A 9,175-nucleotide genomic window follows, 5' to 3' on the forward strand; every position below is an offset into this window, starting at 1 on the left:
CCATGAGCTATATAGACTTGTTTTCTGTTACCCTTGTCCTCACTTTTCTGTCCTAAGGCTTGCAGTGTTTATCAATGACCATAATTCAATTGCAAGTATTCCTGGGATAAGAATTTAATCTTTGAGGATGCCCAGCAGAGTGCAAATCTGCTTCTGGTGGGAGCAATGAATGCTCAACCGGTTGCAACTAAGCAGCGGGCTCAGTGATACTCAGAGAAGCAGAACACTTTGAGATAGCTACAAAAGTGATATGTATGTAGGAGTTTCCCCTCTAGTTTTTTGCTGTAGATCACGTGCAAGTAGTTTATCAATATGAGGAATATACTATTATTCCAAATGTGTTCTGTCCCTTTAATAAAGGGAAGAACACATTTTTGTGCATAAGTGTCAGGTGTCTGCATCAAGCACTCAGTTTTACCAACAGAAGTAAATAAAAATAGCTTAGAGTGAGAAAAATGAGTTGTTCGGTTTTGGACATCTCTTCCATGCTGTTGCTTTCTTGACATTAGTTTTAAACCATAGTTTTTATTAAAAATTAAAACCATTTTAAAATATAACATTAAATTATATATAATTATAAATATAATAATATTAAAAATTAAAACAATTTTTACAAAGCAGGCAAGTAAAAAGCCACAAACCCAAGAAATACAGCAAATAATTTTAAAACCAGATTTCTATAATAGTTATGCATCTAATATCTAAAAACTTTGCAAGATGCCAGAAATTTTTTTTTTAACTTCTTTTTGCCTTCTATCCAAAGGAAGCCAACACGAGCCATTGTGGTGATTTCTGACCATAGATTTTAGTGGCATTTAGAAGGTGAAAGAATCCAGATACTAAAAACTGAGCAGAAAATTCCTTAAAATGTCTTATCTGCAGTAAGAAACTGCAGTAGTAAGAAAACTGCTCAGGGAAGAAATAGTAAAAAGAAAGCAAACACCCTACATGTTGTGATGTTAAAGACTTCATAAGAGAAAAATTCCATTTGTTGGAGACTGACTAGTGCTCATTACCATTTTGTAGCACCCTGTCATCTTACTGAGCATTGCTTTGCAATTACAATTTATAATTACAATTTATAAACTAATTTTCAGATAGATGCCATCTTTTAACCACATGCCTTACTAGTTAAGCTTTTAAAGGGGCTGGGCATCCATAGTGGGTTCCAGCTGAATTATTCCTAAAATCAGTACTGTAATCTGGGCCCAATGATGCATAGCAAATTGAGAGTTTTCACTTCTTGGGAAGAGGAAGCATTACAGTTTGTCTCAGGGATGGAAAAGGTCAGGCAAGGTCCTTACCTACTTTGTAGAGGTTTTTGTAACACCCCTGCAACTGGTGCTCTAGACTCTCACTGGACAAAAGAGGTGCCAGTCAGTCTGTTCTGCTAGAAGTTCAGCTCCTAAACTCCTCTTTGGAATTCCAAAGCTCATAGTCGAAGTTGCAATTAGCTGCTGCTTGGAGAGATTTTAGCTAATTGGATGCTGTGGGTAATGTTGGGGTAATAAGATGTCTCTGAATTCTCATTAGGCCTCAAATAAGAAAGGGGAGCAAATGACATTCAGAAAGAACAGAACGAGAAAAGTTAGCAGTAGCTCAGTATAAATGAGTAAACAGAAATCAGAATTGAAGTTAATTCATGTTGGACCATTAGGTTAAGAAGCAGAACAGTAACAGGGAAAAAAGTAATACCCTAATTATAACTTATTACCTTCTTCTTTGAGTCAAGACTACATCCTGGAGCATGAGACAACCATCTAATGTTAAATGGCTAGGCTATGAGTAACAACAAAGACAGTTTCTGTGTTTTTATGACAGAATTGATGTTCTCATGAGGAGATGCAGTAGAAGATACTCCTCTGTCTTCTGAACTTAGCATTAATTCTTTTTCCCCTGGAAAACAAGGCACAATATATATCTTGTGTCTTCAGGTCCAGACAAAGCAGCCTGTTCATGAAAAATTTTGGACTGAGCCAAGTAATCAAACCTTCCTTGGATGTGTCGTCATGGAATTTGAGGATGGTTCAGCTGATAGCAGAGGCCTGGCTGGGAGCACAGAAAATTCATCCAAACAGACAATTGCTTTCAGAGATTTTACATCTATAATTACAAGGTTGATAATTCTTAATTTAAGGCTTGTCTAGGCTGGCTTCTGTTTCAGCTCAATATTTACTTTTAGCTGGGAAGTGGAATGGGCAGGCAGCCTACACTGATTCCCTGGGTTCTGGGATTGGTATTAAGTAATCTGTTACAAAACAAACTCATCAGAGAAGGGGGGGCAGTCTCCCTTTGCCAGATAGCGCTTCCTCACTGGGGATTTATCAATCTACAGCATTACCAAACTCTGGATAATAGTGAATAAAATCTGGCCTGTGGGGATGGATTAAATTAAACCTTATGTTGTTGGGGTTTTTTTTTGGTTTTTTTTTTTTTAATGTTCTGATTTTTTAATAATTGTTAGGTGCATGACTATTTGTAGTGTGCAAGGTACTTTGTAAGCAATATAGACAAAAGCCTGTGATCCACGTGCTGCACATCTTAAATCAGTCAAATGCAAAGCAGTAAATGGCACAGGCAGCAATATTCAGGAGCAGGGGAAATAGCCAAAAGGAAGCAGGCAAAGGAGGAATGTCTACTTAATCTCTTGCTGTGATGCTATTTAAATGCACTTATGCAAAAAAGGGAGTGATTTCAGATCAGGTAGGGTGAATTGGTATTTTCCTGGAGTTCCTTTTTTAATACCCTTTGTGTTTGTTTTCCCATATGAGTGTTGGCAGTGCTGTCTGGACCAAAAACGAATCTGTGGCATCTGAAAGTTGTTCATCTTTCAGCTGCAGTGAAAAAGTTCATGGTTTTGAACCTGAAGAGGGTAGAAGAGATGAGCAAGCAGGATGCACCATGAGAAAAGAGAGGATGCTAAAACACAGTGTGGCTGAATGGAAAAGCTTTGAGAATGATTAGTTTAAGGGAGAAAGGATGTCCTTTGTTGATATCCAAGAACTTCTCTGCTATCTCGTTAAGACACAGAAAGCAGTTGTTTGGTTGCGGTTGTGGGATTTTTGGGTAGGTATTTTTTGGTGGGGGCTTTGGTAATTTTTTTAGTTGTTTGGTTTTGTTTGTTTTCTTTTGGAAATAAATAAAACATCAGAACCATGAAACCTGAAATCAGCTTCATTTGTGTGCTTCTCAGTGCTTCAACCTCAAAGCAAACCTTTTAGAGTTTGCTGCTTTCACAGCCTTTTCTTCTAAGGGAAGCTTCCCTGAGGAGAGAGGGCATAAAAGTTACTCTCAAGGCCTCTTCAGGAAAGTTTAGTCTAGAAACCTTTGGATGACCTGTGGGGGAAAAGAGCACACTGGACAAATACAGTGTACAGTATGAGTAACTTGGTCGTGAAAAGGCAGCCTCAAAACTCTGACACACAGGCAGAGATTGCTTTCAGGCATGTGAGAAAATATTATTAAACAACGAGTGACGGGAAGAGAGACTTGCAGAAAATGCGTTCTCTCTCTCCTACTCCTTGCAAGGAAACTATGATTAGAGAGTACTGTGGCCAGTAAGCTCTTGCTCTTATCTCTGCTGCTGCACACTCCTTCAGCCAGATTGCTCTGTTTTCTCAGGAATGTCACTGGTATTTTCCTTCCTCAGCACCCCACTGATAACACTTCTAAGCTCAAGAGAATGCTTTATTGCATTTCTGGTGAGCTTCATGTTGAAAGTAAAGTTTTCTACCTGTGATGAGTTATTTAGAGGGATATGCTGATTTTCCTTAGCAAGAGAGTACTGAAGGGAGGGTTTGGGACACTTGAAGCATTCAGAACATATGCTATAAAAATCACCAGAAGCAGATAAAATTGCAAGGTAGTGTGGTGACATTTACAGCACTCTCTTGTTACTGTATTATAGTCCAGAGCACATGGAGCTGGATGTCCTCTCCAGTTTGTTTTATCTCACCTGGAAAGTTGTGCATTTATTCCCCACCCCAATGCAACGTGCTCTTACAGTTGCTGAAGGATGGGGGGGATTTTCTCGATTTCGTTTACTAGGAACTAATTACCAGGTACTCAAGGACCATTAACTCTTTTGTAAGAGACAAAGGATGTGGCCGGGTGTGGTGAGGGGAGGAGGGATGTGACCCTTGGGACTTCACTTGCTCACTGGGCACTGAGGGGGGAAGAGTGAAGCTGTTGCCTTCCTCTTCGCTGCGACCGCAGAAAGTCGGGCTCTGCACTGCCTTCTCTTGCTGGCTGGGTGAGCTCTCGCCTGGGAAGGGCCCGAGATTCCAACCCTTTTCCCCGCTCGGAGAGCGCGCCTCCCCGGCTGCGCTTGCAGCTGCTGTGGAGGAGCTCGGCTGTCGCTGCCCCCGCCTGTCAGAACGCACTGCGGCTTCTTCCGTAACTGCGGAGTTTCTGCCACCTTGCTGGCTAGCCCGGGTGAGCCATTCCTGCCGCTGCAGCTCGCCGCTCCGCGCTCTCTGCTGAGCACCGTCCTGCTTCAGCCCTGCCGCCCTCACCCACTGAGGCAGGAGCTGACCCTGCGCTACAGCGCCCCCTGCAGGCGCGGCAGTCATCGCACTGCCCTGCCGGCTGGGAGCTCAACAGCGCTCCTGCTGGCTGTGAGCGGAACTGCACCAAACGGGAGGGTGTCTGGCAGCCCAGAGACATCTGCCGCTGGTTTCTGGTTTTGTTTGTTATTGCTGCTGTTGTGGCTTGTGTACTTCATTATAGATACTAGTAAAGAACTGTTATTCTTTTTCACATATCTTTGCCTGAAAGCCCTTGATTCCAAAGTTATAATAATTCAGAGGGAAGGGGGGTCACATTCTCTATTCTAAGTGAGGTTTCCACCTTTCTTAGCAGACGCCTGTCTTTCAAACCAAGACAATAGTAAAAAACGATTGTCACATTTGGGGGTGCTGCTTGCGTGTGTGTCTTCATGCTTCAGACAAACATAGTCACTGAACACAATACAGGTGAAACAGAGGGGATTTGTTTACCCTGTGTTATTCAGATGATAGTGTAAGGTTAACCTCATGATCTCTCACTGCCCCAGGAGAGCTGTGACTGTGAGTAGACTGATGTGTTATTGGCAAGGTGCTCTTAATAGTAATGTCATTTTGTGAAAAATGAGGTCCACTCTCTTGTTAAAATTTAAAAGTTTAATAACGGACAATAGGGGACAAAGACAATAAAGCAAGGAAACAGTGCTGGGTTCTTGGCCCTTAGCCAAAAAGCACACCTGCTATTGATGGAGACACCTGATAAATACTTTTCGTGTTGCATCAGCCTAATGCCTATTCCTAGGAAATTACACATATTCAAACCTTTTGCCAAACTAGTTTGCATGTTCCTTGAACTGTTTAGCATGGCTCCTCCTTGGATCCACCTTTTTGGAGCTTGCGCATTCCTTAGCTGTTGTTTTGTCAGGTTTTGTTATCATCTCAAGCTTGGGCCTTTTTCTGTGGTTTCTGCAGATGGCAGTTGTTGATAGTTGACATATCAGTAGCAGGGGTCTTCATCACACCGTTCTTTGGATGTTATCCAATCAAGCAGGCAGTTCGGTTATTGTAAGTAAACCCATAAGTTTTCTAAAATAAATATATTAGCTACTTTACTACTATATCTAAATTTAGTTAGTAGCAGAAATAAAGGCATTATTGTTACACAACTATATCTTTATAACAAGGCCACTTTTGTAAGAATTAAAACCATACACACAATGTCCATTTTAATATTTGTGAAAAGCCAACACTAAATATGTATTTATCACAATCCCCCCTCTTCTTTTTCATAAATCATTTGGCTTGAGTGATAATTCTTGCTTTCTAACCTCCATTACCTGCTTTTTTTTCACAGATCAATTTTGCTTCTTCAAAGGGGGTCTTCCATATTGTTTTGTTTCTTTAATGCCATTATCTTTTGTGCTGTTTTAGATGTAGCCAATTTTGGGTCCATAGGTATTAGTACCACTTGCATACCTTGGACTACGCTGGTGATTAACTGAATAAAACAGGGAATCAAGCAAGGAAGAAATTACAAACCAGCTGTTGCACATAAAAGGAAGAAGCCTAGCTTTTTCCACCATTCTATTCCCAATACATTATCCCACCAGTTAGCTTGAGCATTGATTCCCATCTTTGGATCAGTACATGGGCTATTTTTCTGATATCTTTGGCTATATCTAGGACAACATCCCCATTGTAATCTATTTTTAAACAACAATCCTATGTATTAAATTTTCCACTGACACCCCCTTCTTCAGCTAATAAATAATCTGAAGCCAACCTATTCTGATACACTGCAGCTCTTATTTGCCTTTGTTGACTTGATATTAATTCCAATGCTCAAGCAGTTTTGTTTGTTATTATCTTTACAACAGCTTGGAGTCTTATAATACAATTCAGCATATAAACTTGGGTTCAATATCCCCAACTCCCATCTTGTGCTCAGGTGGCTGGCATATATGTTTCCAGTATGCATTCGGGGGCCATTCCTTCTCTCCCTGTTTTTGAAAACCCCCAGTCAATTCTCTTTTATTTCTTTTTAGGCTCTCATAAACTGGTACTCCTAATTGATCTCCACCTAGTCTTGGTAAAAGGAAAAATCCTGGCTGTATGATCCCCAGAGTACAACTCCCTTTCCACTGGGGAGGGAGTTTTGGGTACGCTCTTTTCCCACATATCCAAAATAAGCCATCTGGTGCTTTCCAAAAATTATTATTCTGTTGATGTATATTCTCCCAAAATTTGGATATTTCTGGGATTCCAAAATAGGGATTCTTGCCTGTATCATGACATGGAAAAAGTTTGATCTTGTTATTACACTTACAATTTTTTTCTTTTGTTTTTTCTCTGGGCCCAATACAGAGTCGGTTTTTCTGGGACCCACCATATAGAAGTTCTATTACTAACTTCTTTTGTCTTACAGGGAGTATTTCCTACCTCGCTAAGAAAATTTTTCTCAGTGCACTCAGCACTCTTCTCTTATCACATTTGAACTTAAAATCCACCCTTCTGATTCTCTCCTCTTATATTTGTTCAGTTCCGCTTAGTTCAAGAGGGCCTAGGCTACTGCCTTTCCATGGCCATTCCTCTGTCATTAAGGCTCCCCCACAGACCTGACAGTTGGTTATGTTTAGTTCTTTACTTATTCTTTCCCCTAATTCTACAAACAGGTTTTTTCCTAATCCTGAAATTTCTATTTCCTTTTCTAATTGCTGTTTGAGATTCGTATACAAGTCTTGATGTGGGGTTGATACAGGGTTAGATTGCTGTGTTGGTTAGATTGCCTTTTTGTTTACTATTTGTTCTTTTACTAAATCATGGACCCTACCCCTGAGGGCAAATGTGAAACAAACCCATCTTTCCCCCTTTGGACACTCCCCAGCTTCCTGCCACTTGTTCCTAAATTTTCCCCAATCCAGTATTTTTTAGCGTTTTGTGTACAGGCACCTAATTTGGATGGGTCATAGCAGTGACTGCTGATATGGGTGTGGGTAATGAACAAGGAACCTCGGGTTATTTCCCAATAAAATGTTCAGTAGCATTTGCAACATGATTTTGCTTGCATCCCATAAGGGAAAAGACAAAAAAAGAGTGACAAAAGAGGGAATAATAGAGGTCCAGTATGGTTTATACCCCCTCCTCCCATGCCTGTGGGGTTGCTACCCATACCAGGTGTATATGGTTTTCTTGGTGGTGAGTATAGTGGCCAATCTTGGTCTCTATTTCCTCATCACTTTCTCTTTGCTATTTTCCAGGCAAATCACTTTTGACACTTCTTAACTGTAGTTTCCCACCATTCTTCAGGTACCTCCCACTCAACAGGCACTAGTAATTCCCATCCACAGAGTAAAGTTATTATCTTAGTTACTCCTAGGTCTGTCTGGATAGGGAATAAATTTGGCACTTGCTATTTCATGCAATGAGAGCGCCGATTGTGTGAACTGCAATACCAATTTTTCTCACAACTTATACATTTATATTTAACCCAGCTAGCATGTCTGGTATTGGGATGAATCAGACAGGATATATTGTATGGCACTGATGGAGGTTGTAATATCTCCTTGAGGTTAGGATACAGTCTATTCTGTTCTTTATACAAGTCACAGGCTAAGGTCAAAACATGAGGACTCTCTGACCAAAACAGTCCTGATTCTCCAGTTTGGGGTGGAAGTATTTCTCCCAAAGGGATGTTGGAGGTTCTTCAAAACTGGTCCAGACAGCACTTGAAACCACTTGATATAAGCTTGGCCTTATTTCCTAATTATTTGTGATTCTTGGTACATTCCTTTGATCATTTGGGTCTTCCCAGTTCATTACTACCAGACCCCGCTTAAGAGTCAACTTGGTATCACCCAGTTTAGATGCTATAGTCCATTCCTTAGGTTCTTCTACAGGTCTTTTGACTCTGTTGGCATGGATTCACACTCTTTCCATGGTCCAGGTTGCTGCCTCAGTTGTCAGTTAAATCTGAAAAGGACCTTCCCATTGTGGAGTTAAAGATTGGGTTTTTTACTGTTTTCACTAGTACCCATTCCCCTGGAGGATATTATGGATTTTAAATTCTAAGTGTGTGGTTTGAGGGATTATCCCCTTCAACCACAAATTTTCAAGCGTTGTTGCAATTGTATTGACATATTTTCTAAGACTACTTTCCTTCTTCTTCATAAGTAGCAGTTTCATGTTGGGTGGTCAGAAAGGGTAACCCAAACATCATTTCATAGGGTGACACTCCCAGGTCTGACCTGGGTTGTGTTTGGACTCTCAATAGTGCCAAGGTAAATGTTTAACTCATTAAATTTTTGTTTCAATCATCAGTTTTGTTAGAGTTCTTTTTTTGAGGTTTGGTTTATTTTCTCTATGCTGTCTGAACTCTGTGGATGCCATGGGGTATGTAATTTCTATTTTATTCCCAAGGCTTGAGTTATTTGCTGTAAGACCCTTGACATAAAATGTGTTCCTCTATCTGAGTCTATTCTATTAACAATTTTATACTTAGGATTTTTTTTTTTTTAAGGGTTTCACATACCACATTAGTTGTGGCATGGGAAATGACAGGACTTAAATTAAGGAAGTTAATGTCTCAATAAGGCAGATTTTTTTTTTCTTTGCAAGACTATGGGAAAAGTCAAGGCAATACTTTGCTCTGCCCATACCGCTATCAATATTTAGTT

Source organism: Lichenostomus cassidix, chromosome 3 (genome assembly GCF_008360975.1).
Source record: "Lichenostomus cassidix isolate B80296 chromosome 3, HeHo_3.0, whole genome shotgun sequence".
NCBI lineage: Eukaryota > Metazoa > Chordata > Aves > Passeriformes > Meliphagidae > Lichenostomus > Lichenostomus cassidix.